The sequence below is a fragment of the Cydia fagiglandana genome, chromosome 20 (assembly GCF_963556715.1).
Source record: "Cydia fagiglandana chromosome 20, ilCydFagi1.1, whole genome shotgun sequence".
NCBI lineage: Eukaryota > Metazoa > Arthropoda > Insecta > Lepidoptera > Tortricidae > Cydia > Cydia fagiglandana.
In genome coordinates, this window is record NC_085951.1 from 1,352,060 (window position 1) to 1,373,997 (window position 21,938).

A 21,938-nucleotide genomic window follows, 5' to 3' on the forward strand; every position below is an offset into this window, starting at 1 on the left:
TTTGCGTGTGAACGCGGTTGTTCGCTATTGTGCCCTGCAAAGAAAGAAAGACTAATTTGGTTCGTATCGATTGATTTGCGTGTCAAGTTTTGAAAGAACAGAGTAATTTGAGTTTGGTATCGATTTGCACGTTGGCTTTGTTAGCTGTAGTTAATATATCTATCTGTTCGCTATCATGCCCTAAAAAGAAAGAAAGTAAAACTGACCAGTATTGATTGATTTCCGTGACTTTTGAAAGAAACACTAATTTTAGTTTAGTATTAGCATCGATTCGCGTGCTGCTGTAGTTGAAAAAGCTTTTCAAGTTATCGTATAATTATGTTAATATTGAACATTGTCAAATAATTTTTGGCAATTCTTGGCATGCAATTGATAAAAATTGGCATTATTCTTATACCAAATCACCTTAGTGTCAGTAACTATATCGCGTGCCGTCTGAACGATAGACCTCATAATTACGACAATATATTACAAAAGCCACCCCAACCACGGCACCGCCACTAGCATATTCAAATCGATCACTGATAAACGAACTATTCCTAACAGTTCTAACTGGGGTCAAGACGCGATACGATCAGGGCTGGTACAAATGATAATTCGCAGTCGCATGTTGCCGAAACACCTAAAAACTAAGTTATCGCCACCTGTACAAAGCCGTAAAGCGCGACTTGTGTTTTTTGGGCGGTGCGGGTGACGAGCGGTAGCGGGAGCGGATTTAAGAGTAAATGATTTCAAGAATGAGAGATTAGAACTTAACATTGCTAATTTCACTTTAACTTATTCTTTTAGCATGCGAATTACACATCGTATCGTGTAATGAAATTGTATAGAAAAATGTTTTCATAATACATGAGCAAACTCATCATACATATAGGTATATTACTTCGAGGTTGTTTACGTTTAGAGACTAATTGAATATCAGAGGAGGAGGATCTAGAATTGAATTTTGATTGTTTTCGAGACAACTAGAATACCAAGACACTACAATTTTACTTCTGCGTATATTTTTTCAGCAAAAAAGTAAATTGCTGTAAAAGTCAGTATTTTAGTTATGTTTTTTTTAAAGTATTTACAAAACACATACCAATAAGTCGCTACACTCTCATTGCTTACACCGCCATAGTCCGCTAAGGGTTAAACCAGTGAATTACTGGCGTGCCAATCAAAAAACATGATAACGGTGACTACGTGCGGGTGCGGCGAACTAGTTCGACTCTAAATTACTACACTCTCATCACTCGGCGAACTAAGGTCCGACTCTAAATCGCTACACTCTAATCCTTCGCTACACTCATGAGAGTGTAGCTCTAAGCTATGAAGCTTGCACCGCAATCGTCCGCTAGGGTTGAACCAGTGAATTACTGGCGTGTCAATCAATAAACATGATAAAGTGCGGCTTCGTGCGGGAACTAAGGTCCTACTCTAAATCGCTACACTCTCATCGCTCGCTACACTATCATCACTCGCTACTCTCTCAACACTCGCTACACTCTCATGGTTTGTACCACCATCGTCCGCTAGGGTTGAACCAGTGAATTACTGGCGTGTCAATCAATAAACATGATAAAGTGCGGCTTCGTGCGGGAACGAAGGTCCTACTCTAAATCGCTACACTCTCATCGCTCGCTACACTATCATTACTCGCTACTCTCTCAACACTCGCTACACTCTCATGGCTTGTACCACCATCGTTCGCTAGGGTTGAACCAGTGAATTACTGGCGTGTCAATCAATAAACATGATAAGTGCGGCTTCGTGCGGCGATATGCAAACAGGATTACACGCCGCACGGAACGATCGATCCATCGATTTCGGCCCATTTAATTACCGCTTTTTTAAATTTCGAACGTACTAGTACTGGCCAATTTGAATTTGTGTCATTGATATTATGTATTCCATTTTTTTTCGAATTTGGAATGTTCGTAAAGATGTGCTTTGTAGATTTCATTCGTTTCACGGCGATCGTTAGCGAATACAGATTTTTACATAGCTTATGATCAGTTTTTTGTGTTTTTGATACGATATACTTCTAAATTTGAAACGTTTGCGAGTTTTAATCCCGAAAGTTGTTCAAAAGTTACAATTATATGGAATAAAACTACAGTAAATATCAAAAACATTTTTATTTGCCCAAATTGCGTTAGTTTTTATTGTTATAAATATTTTTTTAATTTTTCATTGAAATGATGCCATGGACAAACCTTTGGTGTAAGTCTTTTTAAAAACTTATATATTAGGCTAGTCCCACTTAAAAGTTATGTCGTCGATACAAATATCTATTCTTCAAGAAAAAACAGCTCAATTTATTTTTAATTTCTTTATCTATTGATCCCCCCACACATAGTCCCCCAAACGTCGTGACTCACAGACAGAAACACCCACAGTTTATTAGTTAATATTCATTAGCCCTGATAAGGGGTGCATTGACACTGACCGTTTTAATTCTATTAAGAAATTTGAAATTTGTGACATCCCACGGGAAAAGGTACCTTATGGCGGTTGGCGCTTACGCTATTATTAACGTCGCTCCAATATTATTGCGGCGCTATGCGATGTAAGCGCCAGCCGCCATAAGGTACCTTTTGCCGTGGAACGTCACATTTATAGTATTTTTGTTGTGATATGATATGGCTCAACATTAGGCATATTTTAATATGGGGCGCCATTATTATGTTTCAAATAATGCTTGTTAATGAAAAAAAAGGATGTAGTAAAAATTGTGATGACCGTTTTGATTCTAAAGAAATTTATAGTGTTTTTAATGCGATATGAAAAGGTTTAAAATAATTTATAATTCATTCAGATAAGAAGTGCCACTGTTTTAAAATATGTCAGGTAACGAACAAGTATAATTATTTGGATAAATAAAAAATACAAAAATATTGCTTAACTCTTCTCTACTTGACTTTTACCGAAGGCCATTTTGTTTGTGATATTTTACCAGATAAATATTACCAAAAAGCCAGTGTTTGCATGCAATACCAAAATAAAAATGGACAAACTTAATGTCTCAAGAAAGTTTAATACGTTTTTATGGCAAAAAAATCGAAATAACCGCTTAAAATTCGCACGGACACAACATTCGAAATTTAAACTCAACGACAATAGTTTTAAGGATGTCATAGTCAATACGAATTTCTTATCGATACATCTACGACCACCTTATCAGTGCATGGTGAAAGACTTTGCGCCATATAGAATAAAGTTTGTTTTTGCTTGTATTTTTAGTGTAGTTAAGTTGGCAGTTCGGTCGCGTGTAACCCCTATTACGCGACAGGGGGCTTAACAACTTTATTTTTCGACGAAACGAATTTCGGTCAAAAATAAATCGTTCGAAATTACAAGTGTATTAGAATTGTAAATTTGTCGTGTCGAGTGGTTCACTTAGGATCGTTTCTATTAATTTTAAGTATTCATAACTGTTATTGTTTTGCAACTAGCTAACGATGGTAGATTTAGCTAACGACCTCAGTGGCTACCTTACAATTGAGAATCGTACAATTGGGAACTGGTAGAAAATATTGCACAACTTTTAATATTACATATTTTGGATTTGTGTTACGTGAAATGACCAAAAAAAATTATACAAAACAATAAATATTCCAAAATGCATAATTAAATACCGTTTTAATTATTCTTCATAAAAACCACGGAAACTGAATTGGATACTGGATAGGTAAAGAAACAAAACCTTTATAAATATTACCTTAGTTTAGTATAGGTACCTACTTTAATTTCCTAAATAGCTTTATTTGATTGAACTAGTGTTATTTTATGCTACAGAAATATAAATAAATTGTATGATTTTCTTATAAACGAGTCTATAAAAATTTAAATTTTCCAAACAACTTTATTTTAATCGATTGTCAACTTCACTACCGATTAGACGATCTAGATTTATGTAATCGTTATATCGATAAACATTTTTCGACAATAAAATTTAAAGACAGGTGCTCGACAATAACCGAAAGGAACATGCCGCAAACAATTTTATAACCATCATAAATATAACCGACCTAAACCCTCACACGGGCGAACTTTTTAAACACACCGAAGAAACGTGAAAACAAACATAACTTTACATTAGATACGAGCTTTTCACATCCCTATCGTGGATAGAATAACGGTCAAAATCAAATGCGATTCGATTTCCGAATTCGATTTTTAAATATGGCAATACAGTCAATACCGAACGTAGTAAAATCTATCGTGCATCGAAGGAACCTTCGTGACAGAAACTTCGCTAGTTTCCTCCCAATCGATGCCTTTTAGTTCTTTTTATGGCTTCAGAACTAATTATTTATACACAATCAAGATCGCTAAAATGTTGCACGGAATTCCAAACAGAAATTCGAACGCGGTGTTCCTTTTTCGAAACTCCCTCCTTTTGTTGCCATAGAGGCGTTATCGACGACTTTGCACTTTGTGCTCGATATTAGTCATATTCGGTTTCGTTTTTTGGTATTCGTGATTTTCGTTGTGGTTCTTCGTTTATGCCCTTTGAGCGTAGCAGTTCTTTAATTGATGGATTTTCGTTGTTGCTTTGTTTCGGTGCGAGTGGTTTTTCGACGTGTGCTAAGTGCTTTGTCGAACAAGCTATTGATTTGCAAACGAGTCACACGTCATTCGAGTTTTTGTTGCGTTTTTTACTTTCTGTTATTGTGCGCATTCGAGGACATACATATTTCCTCAAGCAAAGTTAGACGAACTTATTATGTGTAGTAAGAAAACAACATCATTGTCAAAATATGCTTTTTCTGCACAAACACCTCGCAAATATCAATATAATGATCGAATTATTCTCAAAGTTCTTGTATTTTAACTAAGTGTCGGATGATCTATTGTAGCTTAACCCTCGTCCTTAAACTACGTCCAGGACCCGGGTATGTCCTTAAACCACGTCCAAGACCACCGGTGGACGGGCAGCAGCGTCCCTCATATTCGGTGTACTCGACTGCGATCGCCAACGCCAACCCGCCTGCCAAGCGTGGCGATTATGGCATTCACCCCCCAAAAAAGGGGGAGGCCTGTGTTCAGCAGGGGACGTCTGATGGCTGAGATGATGATGATGAACCCTCGTATGCGGCCTGTCAAATTTGATCATTGAAAAAGTTACCTCAATTGAAATTTAAAACAATACATTTAAATTCACACACACGAATCCGTGTCTAAGCATACGAGGGATTAATTCTATGACCTACAAATTTGGCTATCTATAATTTATAAATTTTCCTTAATAATTTTAATACGATAAGTACATAACATAATACCTAACTAATTACGATCTGTCAAAGCCCTAACGTCCAAAACCGCGTAGGATGCTCTTATTCCTATAACTCAAACACAACCGTTGACCTTTTCACTTACGCAACCCCGATCGCTATAAACGTCAGCTTAACCGAATGGGCGATTTCAATTTTCGAATAACAATCGAATGACACTTTTAACGTGCGCGCATCACGACACTAACCGATTACGAGCGATTATCGATACAATTCGATACGTCGCGTGTTTGTTTTTACTTTATTAAAAGGCAGGTGGCCAGCATTAAGCCATAGTTTTTATACGCGTGTAAACTTGGTTTTGCTGTTACTGAAAATCGACTACGCTTGTAAAGTAATAAGCGTAAGGTTGCGTTTTGTTTGTTTATCACTTTCTCGATTAGTTCCGACGTGTTCCTTAGTTGCATGCAAGAAAAGTTTGCCTTTTATCAGTTGCTAGCGCCACCTAGTGCGAACCAAGTGTCAACTGTTATTGTTCGTATTTCAACCTCGTTCTTTTTTTCAAACTTAAGTGCTTTCTCATAGTGTGACGTAATGAAATATACAGAAGCTTTGACACATGCTTAATATGGACATAAATACATCAGGATACACTCCTGGGGATAATAATTAGAGGATTTATAATCATTCTCGGCTTAAAACAGTGAGATGACATAATTATGTCTTTAGGAGGGAGAGAAAAAAGTTTGTTTATGATCGGTAGCCGGCAAAGAATGTGGGGTGTGCGGTTATAGATGATTTTAAATGTTTCTAATAGTGTCTTTTTAGAGAGTATAGCCACCGCTTAAAGCAAAAACAGAGATCACTTTATTTTTAATGATATTAAAGATATGTATTACCAATGGTAGGATACTGAAGTAGCAGGGAATAAACAAAAATCGTAGTTTAAAGCAAAATATATTCGTGGGAAGGTCAAAGCAAGTAGGTAGAGAAAGAGAAACTATGAATGCTCAAAATTTACTCTTTTAAGTTATAAAAATAACCAAATTTAGCTATGCAAATATGTAACTCGTAACCAAGTTCTTCCAGTTTATTATACCGATTCATTAGCACAGAGGTTACACGTTGGAAACACAGCTTGTGGTCTTGGGGCGAATTCGCACCCGGTTTTTTTTATTGAACCATATTTCGACTTCGACGTTTACACGTTTAGTTTTTGTTATAATTTTTGTTTGGTGAACAAAATTATGTTTATTTGTATTTTTTAACATTTTGAACCCAACCCATTTTTTTAACATTTGGATGATTTTTTTTATAAAATTACAACTCAGAAGACTAGTGAGACTCGGATCTTGCTATTTTGATGTATTTCTTTATAAATATTACACATAAAGAATGCATTTTTTTTATAAAATATAGCGACCTGATATTTTAACAATCCAGACTATACATACAGTTAAATTGCCCCAATTGAGTGACCTTCAATTTTTGTAGGCAATCGATCGTCCACGCGAACCAATGAACCAATCATTCAGAAACTAAAATATGTATATATCATACGGCCAAATATACACCTATCACTGTTTTTTTTTCAGAAAAGAAAAAGCAGAAGAAGATTTTTACATTATTTCGGGCGCGAAACTTTTTTTGGTAACTTAAAAAAAATCTAATTTTTCCACGTTTTTAATTTCACTCCTTTTTTGAAAAAGAATGGTTGCCAGACATACCTAATTGAATATCCGAATTCCATTAACCCCATATTCGATGCATAAAGGCGCCTCCCCTTATGAGACAAGACGTATGACACTTTCGGCATTTCCGATGGAGACGGAACGAAATATGACGTCCGATGGGGTGGAAGTTTTTGTGGCGCTTTGATTTGGGGATATTGAACTAATGAGAATAAAAATGCATTTCTTATTGTACAGCGAGTAGCAAAATTGCATGGACACATTATGATTGCACTCATAAAAGTACGTGGCCATTTTATGAATAAATTTTTATAATGTGGTCACGCAATTTTGCTGCGGGTGTAAAACTGTAAAAGCTTATCATTATCAATTAATTTAAATATATTAAGTAACGAATAAAATTATTTAATACCTGGAGGCTGTAAGTTCAGATGACCGTCGATTTAAAAAAAAACTGGTTTCTGTGTAATTCCTAATTCTTGCAATATGGGACAACAATAGGAAGAAGAGGTCGTTTTATTATAAATATGTTTTGTCTTTTCTATTTATGTTTTGAAATCATTGAGAAAGCGTCACCTATAACATAGGTAACATAAAAAATATTTCGTGCGTTAGGTATGATAATGAGAATTATCAAAATAATCGATATATTGATTCTAATTACACTGTCCCATCACTAGTAATTACGCCACAAACGTCGTTCCGTTTTTAAATAAAAAAGACGTTCTTTTTTCAAATGCTTCGAGATAAAATCGAATATTACTCCCCTTCGAGTTTCGGTGCACATGTCGATTCTAATGAGTAACGGATTTTAAATTAAGACACACATTTGTAATTCAAAATTAGAATAGGTGACTAAAAAAAAAGTAAGTACTTAGTTCATATACCGGGTGTGGCCTGTAATATGAGTAAAAAATTTAACTGTAGGCTGTACTCCTCATAGTGATCAACATTTGTTCAGCGAGTTTTAAAAATAGCTTGTGGTTTGATTTTTAATACATTTTAAAGTTTATTCTAAGACGCAATGTATTGCGAATTTTGTTATGTTTAAGGCGTGACAAGCAACGTCAATCACAATGATATGTATTTTGTATGAAAAACAGGGAGTCTAAATAACTACTTCATAATTTTTAAAAGTTGTTGAACAAAAGTGTCACCGTTTGAGGAGTACAATCTATGTTTAAATTATTTGCTCGTGTTACAGGCCACACCCGGTATTACTGTTGCTTTCTGCTGTTGTATTTGATACCTAGCTGATAAAAGAAGTGCCTCTGATAAGTCTGATATATGGAGGACCGACATGGACATATACCTAAAATGTATTGCAGGGAAGACCGTCATAAGGCTAGAACTGTCGTATAAGTCTAAATACGTCGCTCAGACATAAACAGAAAGGAAGAGCTTCACTCCTTTTGCTTCTGCTGCTTCTGCTCTGCTTCTGTAAATGGAGTAGGTATGTGTACCTACAAAAACGGGACAAGTGCGAGTCGGACTCGCCCACCGAGGGTTTCATACTTTTTAGTATTTGTTATTATAGCGGCAACAGAAATACATCATCTGTGAAAATTTCAACTGTCTAGCTATCACGGTTCGTCAGATACAGTCTGGTGACAGACGGACGGACGGACAGCGGAGTCTTAGTAATAGGGTCCCGTTTTACCCTTTGGGTACGGAACCCTAAAAACTCAAGAATCCAATAAAATCGAGAAGAAGAGAAGAGTTTTTATTAAAGACGATATTTTTCGACCTTCATAGACGATCTTCACCACATTGAGCCTAGTTAAGCTCCAAATTTTAGTGCGACGATATTCCGTTAGCTCTTCAAAGGTGATCAATAATGTCACAGTATAGAAATAGTACAATATAGATCAAAACGCTGTGACAGAGCGGCAGGTGACTCGCGGCGCTATAATTAGTCTGTGACACGTTTTCGTACTAATACATTATGAAAATGACACTTAATCGCTGGCGATTGACTTCAAAATATGTAGAAACAGTGGCGTCGCGTCAAAAATATTCGTATAGGGAAGCTATATTACCTATAAGCCAAATTTGGCTTTCCTTAGCTTCAAGAGCCGTAATAGTAGTACCTAAATTGGTTGAAAATTAGGTAACCCGGTGGAAATCGACTTCTTCGTCACTGATTGGTAGCTTTTAGAGATAGGCGAATGGAACGAATGATGAATGACTGGAACAATATTTGGCAATTAAACTGTAAACATAATCTGAACTGACTGACAACTGACAGAATGTCCTCTTAGCTCGACACTAACACATCTACACGTGTATGCATCTAGTAATAATAAACAATACCTTTACAAAAACTTATCGTAATACCCTCTTCACCATCCTTCAAAATTCAACTTTATTTCTTAGTAAATAAAGTCTAAATTCCAAGCGACGGTGTTTGTAAGATATGAGGTTGTTAAAATTACTACTGCCAATGCCTCATACATTTTGATACGTTGCCAAATGCTTCTTATACTACCAACGTAAATATAATTAGCTGACAGTTTTTAAACCTTATTGTGAAGGGCGTAAGGTACATCTAAGGTCAGTGAGTTTTGCTCTTAGTATGCAAGTATAAATGTTGACGTTTATTGAAATTGCTTGTATGCCACGAGTCCAGTCCAGGGTGACAGAATGTCAAATAACTATTTAGTTTCAGCAAATACCTAATGTACCTATAGTACTTAACTATTTTGTGTGACAGTTATACGTGGGCCATACTTTCAGTATTTTCAATATCTGGATTCTGATATATGAGACGACTTATTTTCTCTAAGTGGCCAGTCCAGGAATTTTTAGTATGCCCTAAGTATTGAAGTGTTTCATAGAGGTCATTAAATAAAATGTAAGGAAATAAGTACATAAGAATTAATAGTTTTTGCGATCACAACTAATATTTTAAAATCTGTCTGTCAACAAAAACATTGAAAGAATCGACAAACGAAAAGTAAATAGGTATGACAGATAATACGTAGGTAGGTAAGTATAGCCACCATCAGATATATAGTAGCGGCTAAGGCGCTCACAAATATCTGAACACGCCTCTGTCAGGGCGTTAGAGTGCGTGTGTAGATGTTATGAACACCATGGCCGCTCCGATGTATCTGATGGCGGCTGTACATACATCATCATCTATTTCTAAGACTCCACTGTCCGTCCGTCTGTGCCTGTCTGTCACCAGGCTGTATCTCATGAACCGTGCTAGGCAGTTGAAATTTTCACAAATGATGTATTTCTGTTGCCGCTATAACAACAAATACTAAAAACGGAATAAAATAAATATTTAAGTGGGGCTCCCATACAACAAACGGGATTTTTTGCCGTTTTTTGCGTAATAGTACGGAACCCTTCGTGCGCTAGTCCGACTCGCACTTGTCCGGTTTTTATCGTATTTTTTTGCATAGTTTCATTAGGTTCAGTTTTTCGTTTCCTCTGGAGCTGCTAGCATCCATAAGCTTCGTTATTTACTTAGCATAGAACGGTTCGGACGGTTGTTTACCAACTCAAAAAAACCCAATGAGAATTCTAAAATTCAATAGAATCAATAAACGGTGGCAAACAAACCCCTTTACCTAAAAAACGACATAAAATTCAATTCGGCTTTATTTGAACATCACATGTGGCAAAATCGGAGATCGAAAAAAAAAACAATCCATCTCCCTCTATCATATATCGCCGTCCCTGTTTACCGACACATGTGCGACCCGAATGTGAATGGACATTGTTTTTGATTTTTTCTAAACCAGTTTATATTTGAGCCCTGATTTGGTAGAAATGCAAAGGTTAAAGGGGTCTAGTTATATTGGTTATTAATGATCGGTAGCTGGAATCGATTATTGTGCGTTTCGATTATCGTCATCACGTGGGAATGATTTTGTTTATGATTAAGATGGCCGGCGTTTTAATAATGATATTAATAATTATTAATAAACGGTCTGATACCGCATTTGAATAAAAAGTGATGACTGAGGCTCAGGAAACGTGAATGCTAAGCGTGTTAACAACACTTAAACAACGTTTTCAGAAACATGTTAGGTCAAAAAAGCTAAAAATGGAATGGTATTTTTTTGTATATTTTCTTAAATTACTTCTAAATTATTTATTACAAAATTATAATAGCAAAAAATAATCGTTATGATGAAGCCTTTCGATCGGTATGATAAAGCTACAGGGTGATTTGTTTTTCTCGTGTAGCGTTTTTTGGTTCGTGGCTTTATGACCTCTAGAGGGCGCCGTGTTCATTTTTTGTGACGTCATATAGCCTATAACCAGCGGACGATTAAGACGATTCGAATGACATATCGTTTGTCAAATTATAATGCGTACTTTAGAAGTTCTGAGGGAACAAATGAACATACCAGTGGCGGCGCGTCCATAAAAGCCGATTCCCACCGGCTTGCCTGTTTTTGGACGTTTGAGCAGAGTTGTAAAGGAAACATGTAAGCCAAATTAGCCCCGGCTTGCCTATGGATATGTTTGACGCGCCGCCACTAGAACATACATACATACATACCGGTCAAAATCATAACCCTCCTTTTACGTTTAGTTGCCGTAGTCGGGTAAAAAGAGTTAAATTCTTCAATAAACTCGAAAGAGTAGAGTTTCTGCCAACAGTAATGACACGCGGTCACGTGACTCGTGAGTCCATTCAGTAAGCGACACCATCAATTGATTGGCCGTTATGAATTGTTTACGTTAGCAATACTTTGATATACTACACCGTACGGTGTAGGAGATGAGCGATGGCGGGTGAAGACTAGTTTTGAATGTTTTGACCCGACAGTGCAACGGAAAACTTTACATACTGGGTTAAAATGACCCGACCCCCATAAAATCTGCAAGTTGATCTGAAAAGATGATCCCCTGACGTGTGGCCGCGTGAATCTCTGGAGACACCATCAATTGATTGGTAATTATGAAATGTTTGTGAAAGTACTTTTATGGACCCTTGGGCGGACAGAATAGAGGCATTTCCTTCGAAAAATAGTTCATCTTCATCGTTCAGTTAATTCATCAACTTAAAAAAATATTAGTTAGGTAGACTATAGGTAGATCTTTTTTTTCGAAATTATTAGAAGCGCTTAAAAGTGGAAGCCACATTGTGATTATTGTTAATTTAGTATAATTTATCCTAAATGTCCTATGATATTTATTTATTTATTTATGAAGATTTTGTCTGAAAAAACCAACAGTTCAATATATTCCAAAATTACGAAACCACTTGTCACCTTAGGGTGATTGGTTGTTGACGATTCACTTTTACTCCCGCTACCTCTCATCGATTGCACCAAAAAACGAACTATTATTCCCCAGCCTCTCAATTCCGAACCTTAAAACAAAGCAATAGAGTCCAAAATACCGCGCACCCACCGTGAGAAAATATGCCAAAGACTCATTTTAGCTGATAAGGAGAGTAATATGACCCGTTTTTTTCGCTTGATATTGTTTTTAATATTTTCTCGGTAATAGTAGGCATAAACAAGGTAGCAATTATGCTTCGACTTCCTTTGAGAAGATAAATAATGAGATTAACTGTCGCTCGCGGTATTTCCGGACCGGTACCTTCATACCTTCAAGAAAAAGCATCCCACCTTAAAGGCCGACAACACACTTGAAATCCCTCTACCCTCTAGGTTGGAAAATAAGATTGGCAGTCGCTTTCGCATTAAAACAGGCACGCCGATTCTTGGGATTAGTTGACAAGCGGACCCCAGGCTCACATAAGCCGTGGCAAAAATGCCGGGATACGCGAGGAAGATGACTTCTTAAGTTTATTAATTTACGTTATTATTTTCTGTTATGGTAAACAAAAAAACAGCACTTTATAATTTGTACTGTAAAGTGCCGACATATGATAAATATAATTGCGTGTCAAGTACAAAATTGATTAATTATAGGTACTTTAAGCATTTATATTAATATCTACTTATTTATAGGTAATACATATACAAAATTACATAATAATTTTGTAATAAGTCTTGAAATTTGATTTCGATCGATATAGGGGTCAAATTACATTTGATTGGAATGTGTGTCTCCGTATTTATTGTAAACTTGACATTAAAACCTGGAAAATAGTATTATGTAATGTGTTATTAGGTCAATTACATCATTAGAAAGAGACAAAATATAGTTACAACACTACCTAGAGTTATTGTCAAGCTGTGTAGATAAATAAATATTATATGTAATTAGTTACTAGTACTATAAGACACTTATATCCAATAATATATATTTATAAATAAATATCTGTACATAGAAAACATCCATAATACTGGAACAAATAAATATGTGTGATGGACATGTTTTTAACAATAAACTTTGAAACAAAAACAATATAATTTATGATAAAATGATAACCTAACAGTACCCAACGACGTAAATATTATTTTTTTACAGATTTGCTTAACATTTTTTTGAAATTCTATATTTACATTGCAGTATAAAATATAAAAGAATTGTAGTAGCTTATAGCTACCATTTTCTTAGGTAGGCACCGCTAACCTATACTTATAGCTACTTGTAGGTATCAATAGTTACAAGAAATCAACGCGCGCGCAATCTAAAGTAGCTAACACACTATCGCACCGCACCAAGGTCATTGTGGGACGCACCCATAAGTAAAAGGGAGAAAGCGATATCTCTTTCTCCCTCTTACTTATGGGTGCATCCCACAATGACCTTGGTGCGGTGCGGTAGTGTGTTAGCTACTTAAGAGTGGTCCGGCGGATGTTGACGTAATTCTTATCTAACTAATCTGCGAATCTGCCCGAAATATAATAACAATTACAAAGCACATGCCAAGAGTGCATCTGTAGGTAAGTATCACAGTATGGAGAAATTATGAATGAATTCATTCACTGAATAAAATATGATCAATCGAGCACACATTAAAGTGATTTCATTAGGAGTAACTGCTATTACCATATCAACTAATATAATGTACGTAACGTACGTAACGTACAAACAGTAAACTTTACTGCTTAGTTCGATAGGCTCATATGGAACTGTTTAAAACATTAAACGTTAATGCAATTTCAATTGTTTTAAACGATTTTTAGGGTGCCGTACCTCAAAAGGAAAAAACGGAACCCTTATAGGATCACTCGTGCGTCTGTCTCTCTGTCCGTTTGTCACAGCCTATTTTCTCGGAAACTTCTAGACCAATTAAGTTGAAATTTGGTACACATATGTAGATTAGTGACCCAAAGATGGACATGTTTTTATTATTATTTTAAAATACATAGCCAAAAAATAACCATTCCCCCCTTTATCTCTGAAACTACTGAGTCTAAAATTAAAAAAAAAATACACAATATAGTTCTTTACCTATGAATGACAGGAAAACCTATTAGAAATGTGCAGTCAAGCGTGAGTCGGACTTATGTACGGAACCGCCTCGCACTTGGCCGGTTTTTTTTCTCAGTGTTAATAAATTCGCCATCACTTTTACGGCTGATTATACATTGTTTCTTAAGCTGTAACTTTTATTAATATATGTGTTATAATTATAGCATCCATGACCGTTATAATAAGTCTGTGTTTTCTATTAACAACGCCAAATGATCGTTAAATTGAAATATGGCGGCTGTAAAACCTATTCATGTAAAAACGATCAAGTCCGTTTTAGTCCAGTAGTTCTAATATTTATTGTATGCTATAAAATACTTGCAAAAAATGTGAGTTTAGACCGGTATCGAAGATAGTATTTTATTTCCTATTTTTTTTACTTAGAGACGTCTGATAAAGAAATTACAATTTTTCAAATAGAGGGGAACTGGAAAAATCATCACCAAGTATCAAGATAAATATTGTAGTGATGTACCGACTATTGATTTGGCCGACTAGCCGACTAGCCGACTAATCGGCGCTCAGATGGCCGATTAGTCGGCCGACTAGTCGGCTAGTCGGCCAGATCATTTAGGTTCGTCTAAATTTGGTTCAGATGCACTTACAAACAATCGTTTTACCCCTATCGTCGACAACCCTACCTAAATGCAAAAAAGGTGGTAATAAGCTAAAAAATAAAAAAAGCTAAGGCTTTCATACGACAACCGGACAATCGGATATAAGAAAGCGACCACACTGTCAATAATTCGAACAAAATTTTCGTAAGCACCCTAAATAGGAATTTGGGTAAAATAGGTGAAAAGCTTAGGAAAATATTTGCTGTTTATTTCTTTTTGCCCTGTTTTTCTGTCACTTATAAAGTGCCGACTAATCGGCCATTTTTGCCGACTAGTCGCCGACTAATCGGCGACTACAAATGAGGCCGGATAGTCGGCTTTCCCGACTAGTCGGCGACTAGTCGGTACATCCCTAAAATATTGAGTATATTCTATTCTATTTTATAGGTAGGTAATGCAATTTTCAAAGTGTAAATGTAAGTGTAGGTTACTAGTCTGTTATAAGGCTACATGTACTGCTGATTTTTGAGGTAGAGTTAGACCAAGAAAAGTCTGCAACGATTTTGATAGTACACGCAGTGCAAGTGATATTTATACGTCATAATATCATAAAAGTTTGAATCTTTAAAAATAATACTTGCACTGCGTGTGCTATCGAAATCGTTGCAGACTTTTCTTGGTCTAACTCTACCTACTAATTAAAACAACATATTTCCCAGTAATTAGTACAAGTGTGAACAAGGGTATCGATATGACACTTCTAGACTTACAAGCCATACTACCGTATTCGAACTTCAAGATATTCACAAGAGACGACACGTACTAGATCCATTCTAAATAAGTTATAGTTTAGATATCAACAATGTAGTTCTCTTTTGCAGCGCAATTCGGGCAACCAATGTCACTTTTACGTTAGATACAGTAAGATATCTATTAGATGTGAATTGGATCTCTAAGTCATATCCTGCGGAAATCGTTCAAGAGTATCTCCGGAATAGCGCAAATGTTAAATTTGACAGGTTAGATCTTAAACATATCGTTATCGTATCTTGGTGATGTCTAAAAGATGTCTAATAGATGTCTATTTCAAAATCCGAATCGGGCCCTATGCGTCAACAATGTCAACATCTTACCGTCAAGTAGGTACGCGTATTTGCCACAGACATATAAAAAAAAACCGGGCAAGTGCGAGTCTGACTCGCGCACGAAGGGTTCCGTACCATAATGCAAAAAAAAAACAAAAAGAAAGCAACAAGAAAAAACGGGAGGCATTTAAATCTTTATTTTATTCTGTTTTTAGTATTTGTTGTTATAGCGGCAACAGAAATACATCATCTGTGAAAATTTCAACTGTCTAGCTATCACGGTTCGTGAGATACAGCCTGGTGACAGACAGACGGACGGACGGACGGACGGACGGACGGACAGCGAAGTCTTAGTAATAGGGTCCCGTTTTACCCTTTGGGTACGGAACCCTAAAAAAAAGATCCGACACATCATGCCGCGATGTGTGAACATTTTTTGCAACAAATACTTAAATAATTATCCATTGTGTGATTAAACTAATCGCATAGTTCTGAAAAGTATCGGTTTGTACGTATCACGCATTCCCTCTCACAGTGATTGAGTATAAGCATTTAACAATAGGACATAAAGATTACCGTGTTTGTTACTAGCTTCCGCACGCGGTTTTACTCATCATCATCATCATCATTTCAGCCTATATACGTCCCACTGCTGAGCACAGGCCTCCTCTCATGCGCGATAGGGCTTGGGCTATAGTCCCCGGGGACTTCACATACAACTTTGAATTTCTTCGCAGATGTATGCAGGTTTCCTCACGATGTTTTCCTTCACCGAAAAGCTAGTGGTAAATATCAAATGATATTTCGTACATAAGTTCCGAAAAACTCATTGGTACGAGCCAGGATTTGAACCCGGTTTTACTCGGTTTACTGAAATACGGTGGAAGTAAATAAATTGGTCTGTTTTGTTACAACTAAGTTTTATTTGCAATTAAATTTGTTACAATAATAATTATTAGGTTATTATTTTTGGCTGTTTGCATATAAACAACACCTACCAAAATATATCCTAAGTATTTACTTACCCAATAACGTAATACCTAGGGTTTGCAATCCGGATCCGAAGTGTATGAAATTATCCGGATCTGGATCCGGATCCGCGGATCTTCCCATATATTTCGGATCCGTCGTGCAAACTCTAGTAATACCTATAAAGAACTTATTTAGTTATAGCTTTATAAAAATACAAAAAAATGTCATAAGAGTATGTAATTATATCCCGTAATAAATACATACGTTACGTACAGACAGACACAGTAGTTATATGAAAAATACTAATATTTACTACTACTACTAATTATTACTACTACTAATAATAATAGAAACGTATATCTAAATATTCCTTCTAAAACTCAATAGAATATTTTTAAATCATTTAAAACACGGCTGCAATAAATCTGTCGTTTCAAAATTAACCTCGGCGTTCAGTTCGAACAGTCTATTAATAAAACAGACATACATACACTTCGTATTACTACTAGTAGTAGAATTTAGACATGTAACAATACAAGTCACACGGTATTAAACTCTATTAGTAACATTATCGATCGCTGTAACGGATTAAATGTAGGGTAAATGCACCTTATGTTGACCTAGGAATTTTTACCAATTTTTGTCATCGAAAATAAGATAATGATTTTTGGTTACTTTACCTATTTAGGTACGACAGTTGTAAGTTTATGTCCTAGTTTATCAATTTAGCTTCATATTCATATTATGTGTTGGTAACAATATGTCGTTGAATATAAATGACCCCTGGACATCTTTTTGATTTAGTCCTCTGGTTGACTGGTAGAGAATGTGTTAAGGCATTAAATCCGTGATTTGTAATAGAGATAAATTAAATAAATAAATATGTATTTTATAATATTTTTTAGAAGTTATAATAAAAATAAAACTTCGTGTAAGTATAAATGAAAATAATAATCGGCTACAAGATCCGGTTGAACTCAATAGAGGATTAATTGCAAATTAAATTAATTATACACTTTTTTCATCGTCACGCAATTTTATGTCACGATCAAACTTTTTATAATCGCAAAACGCAAAGGGTGAAAAATTGATGTTGAATTTTTTATCGAGGTTTTTAACGTAATAGGTACATGTTAATTGAGCCGGTGTATTTATGAGAATTTAATAGATATTAATAGAGGTGTGAGTTTCCGATAACGGAAACCGGAATCGAACCCACAATTTTAATAATTAATGCAACAACCTATGCTGTAATAATTGATAAGATAATCGTTTATTGCCATTAAAAAAATTTGCACAAAAATAAATAATAATTTAACAATAAAAAAACAAGATGGTTATTATTATATTACCTACCTTATCGCCCTCAAAGTTATCCCAAACTTATAAAAACCCAGAAAAGAGACACTAAGCAATAAATAAACATGCATTATATAGACCGGTTTTTATTTTGTTTCGTCTTATTCTGTAATATAAGCGCAATTTCACCGCACTCGTAGGTATGTCCTAAAATATCTTCTTTCGAGTTACGAAAACGTACGGAACATAGTTTATTCAACGGCAAAATAACATAATATTTTTGTCCCAAATTAGAATTTCATGTTTATTCCACCCAAACTTAAAAAAAAATCTATATCTGACGAAAAAAATTCACAAAATAAAAATCGGCCCACATTCAATTACTAGACTTAGATTTGATTAGCTAAAAAAACTGTCCCATTACTAGCCAAAAAACAAAAGTCGGGATTATCGGTTGTCCTAATTTGTCCAAAGCACTTGAGAAGTTTGTTAGTTCCCGAAGTTGAGGTCAAGTCTCCCCACCGCCATCTGTGCGGGCCCCTACACACTAACTACAAGGGTACTAAATTGCGTGTTTTGTAATTACGAGTAGGATTTATCTGTGATATTTTTCTTATTTTAGATTAATTATAAGAATTAGTATAAAATAATTATTCTGATTATTATTCTGAGAAAATATCGATTTAATTTTTTATTTTTTTATTACTAAGACAAGACCGTTCCAAAACTTACAAAGTTGTCAAGTATCTGTATCTAATTGTAAAAAACAGTTTATTTAAAAAAAATCATTCGTTGTTTGATTGAATCAAAAGGTATAATACTTAAAATTCAAAGCTAATTTACTTAATAGAAATAAAATAAAAATATGTCTGATACCTTCCGTAAATACATGATGTGAAGGATCAAATACTTATTCAGTTAAGAAATTAAAATGTATATCACGAGAATTCTAAACTCGGAACTATGCTGATCATCCCAACATGTGATTTATTTATGTTGTACAAGTGTGGAACGCAGAATACGTGAACCCAAACAAACTACGGATTCAATAAAAAAACAAACAAAACAGTCGTTAGTATATTTTTGTTAGTCACAGTAAATATGCCAATATTACAACTACATTTTTTGTCTAAAAACGCAACTAATAATGCGTTCTTGTTTAAAAAAAATAAACAGCTTTTAAGCCGGTTGGCACCTAAACCATTTTTATTTTAAATTTTCGATGTTTAAATCACTAAAATGTATTAAAGTGTGAAATAATTTATTTACCTACATATCTCCCACTAAAGCACTTTGTTACCGTCACGCCAAATTTTCGAATCGCCACGTATTTTTTATAGATTATTCTAACAAGATCATAATATGTAATATAAACATTCAAAGAATTTTCCGCGCAAAAATTCCGCTATTGTTATATTTATTTATTTTATAAATATTGAACTACCTATACTGAAAAAAAGCCGAACTCATTAAGTAAATTCAAAAACTAAATGAACTTACATGATGAAACAATTTTGCTCAATATCTTATAACCGATTTTGTAACACATAGTTCGCAAGTCCCATTTTTTGTATAAGAATATCTTGTTACTTCTTATAGTAAGATGTAACAATTTTTTTTGTTACTGTTATGCAAACATATTTCAGAGAACTTTGGGAGTATTGTCAAGAGGGCGCTCGTTTTGATTTTTATATAGCAACAATTTGTATAGTGGGGACAATAGAAATAGGCAGATGATTTTTGTTTTATTCCGACAACTTTAATAAGTGCGAAGTTTGATAAGTGCGAAGTTTGATGTTTAGATATTTCTTCGGTTTTTACGCTTAAATGGCTGACTCAATTTAGATAAAATGAATAGCGTAAAGTCAATAAGTAACGCAAGAGTTATAAGTAAGAATTTATATAGATAATTTTACAAATTAAATTATTTAACGTACTAAATATGTTCTAAATCAAATTATTACAAGACATCAACTAAATCGTGACGACCTGACTATAGTGACATTTGTCCATAGGTTTGAAACTTACCCGTCAATTCAGATGCTAATTTCGTTATGTTTTCTAATGGAAGAAATTCCTCTCCCGCACGTTTTTTTTCCAATTTAAATAACTATATACACTATTTACAACTTTTTTCTCTGTAAAATCTAAAACTTTCGGCATAATTATTGCAGTCTAATAATAATTCACACGAAACTAGACAAAGCAATGTTTACATTGTCAATATTGACAACTATCATAGAGGGTAGATGTTGTCTATTATTAAAATTGTTGCCATTGCTAGAAATTAGTACCAACAAATTGCCGTAACATGGCGCACCCTCAATAGATCCTGGTTCACCTATACCTAAATTTAGATTTACAACTATCTATAAAAGTATTCCTACTACACTCAAGAGCAATATAACGGGTCGCAAATACCATCACGACATTGTTCAATTGAGTGTGAAGCTGCGAATATCTGTGGAATACCAAAAATGCCGGTGGATTAGGGTAAACGCACCGGTAAGTGGTTCGACACCGATCAATCACGGGCGCTCTAGTGTGCCGCCGCCGCGCGGCTAAAAATGCGGTAATTGAGCTAAATTATTTGGAATGATTTAAAAGATTGATTTTGCTGCAACTCAGTTTGTGTTTTTATTGTCTTTGATTATTTGAAGTGAAGCGGTTATTATAGTATTTTTTTCCGGTTAATTAGTAAAACAACAGTACACATATAGTACTAATTTGTTTTTATCGGCTTTTTGATAATATTTACACAAAAAATATCGTTGTTTTGTAAAAATCAATTTCTAGTAGGTACTTATTTATTTTTCTGATAATTATGTGTAATTCAATTTGTTTTGATTTATTACTTATTAATTATTCTCAATACTATAGCTTATTTTAATATCACAATTTACCGCCGAGGTTGATTTAGTACATAACTACAAATTTTAATTGATTATTTGATGTAAAAGTTATTTGAAAAATAGGTTTTGGAATGTTCCAATTAGAGATTTGTTTTCGTCTTCAGATTCATTCTTATTAGATTTAGTTGCAAAATAAAATCTAATTCGAAGAATTTTGCAAAAATAATTATAAATATTACCTATCTATAAGTACCTAACACCGTGCTACCTAACTTAGTGCGATTTTCCGAGTCCGAGTTAAAATTATAATTGTCAATTATTTGGGTCATAACAGAAAAATATCACAGATTTTGTACACTTCACAAGACATCACTGACAATCTACAAACTAACACTTACATCAGTGTCAAGTCAGGTGTTGTTATCACTTAGAAAATACCACCATGTGTCCACATATCACCATGTTTTATGTCAATAAAATCACAGGACAATACCGAGTCCAAAAAACAGTTGTTCTCACACTTGGTCCGTCAGAATCAAATTCAAAACACTGTTCGTATACGCCCAAAAATAAAGCGTGAAAACAAAAACAACACAAAGTACACAATCGAGTTCACTTGTTTCGGCGCGAAAAAATGATTTAAAAAAATTATCGGTGCACAAATTATCGACAGTTGACGATCACGATTGATTTATCGGAAGGTTCGATCCGATCAGTTGTTACGTAAGTCGCGGGCACGGCGCTGGACGTGCGCTCGCGGTCGGCGCGGGGCTCGACTGCAGTGCGATCCTTCGGCCGAGCGAAGCCCCTCCAACTGTGCGCATCTGAGGCTCACTCCTTGACGCGGCCCCGCCCAGTGGGACGCCACTCGGCAGCTAAGATGACTATCAACCTCCTTGTC

General features: G+C 35.1%; 1 protein-coding gene across 3 annotated transcripts in view; it reads right to left on the minus strand.

The window, feature by feature from the left end:
* The window catches only part of LOC134674336 (homeobox protein cut), a 185,333-nt gene extending 163,477 nt beyond the window's left edge, over positions 1 to 21,856 (minus strand). For 2 of the 3 annotated variants that reach the window (XM_063532379.1, XM_063532377.1), the window contains exon 1: positions 21,436 to 21,855. The gene's annotated coding sequence lies outside the window, so the exon portion shown is untranslated. Of the gene's footprint in view, positions 1 to 21,435 lie in introns of all 3 variants that reach the window. The other variant, XM_063532376.1, reaches the window with a different exon arrangement.
* Positions 21,857 to 21,938: the final 82 nt, after the last annotated feature.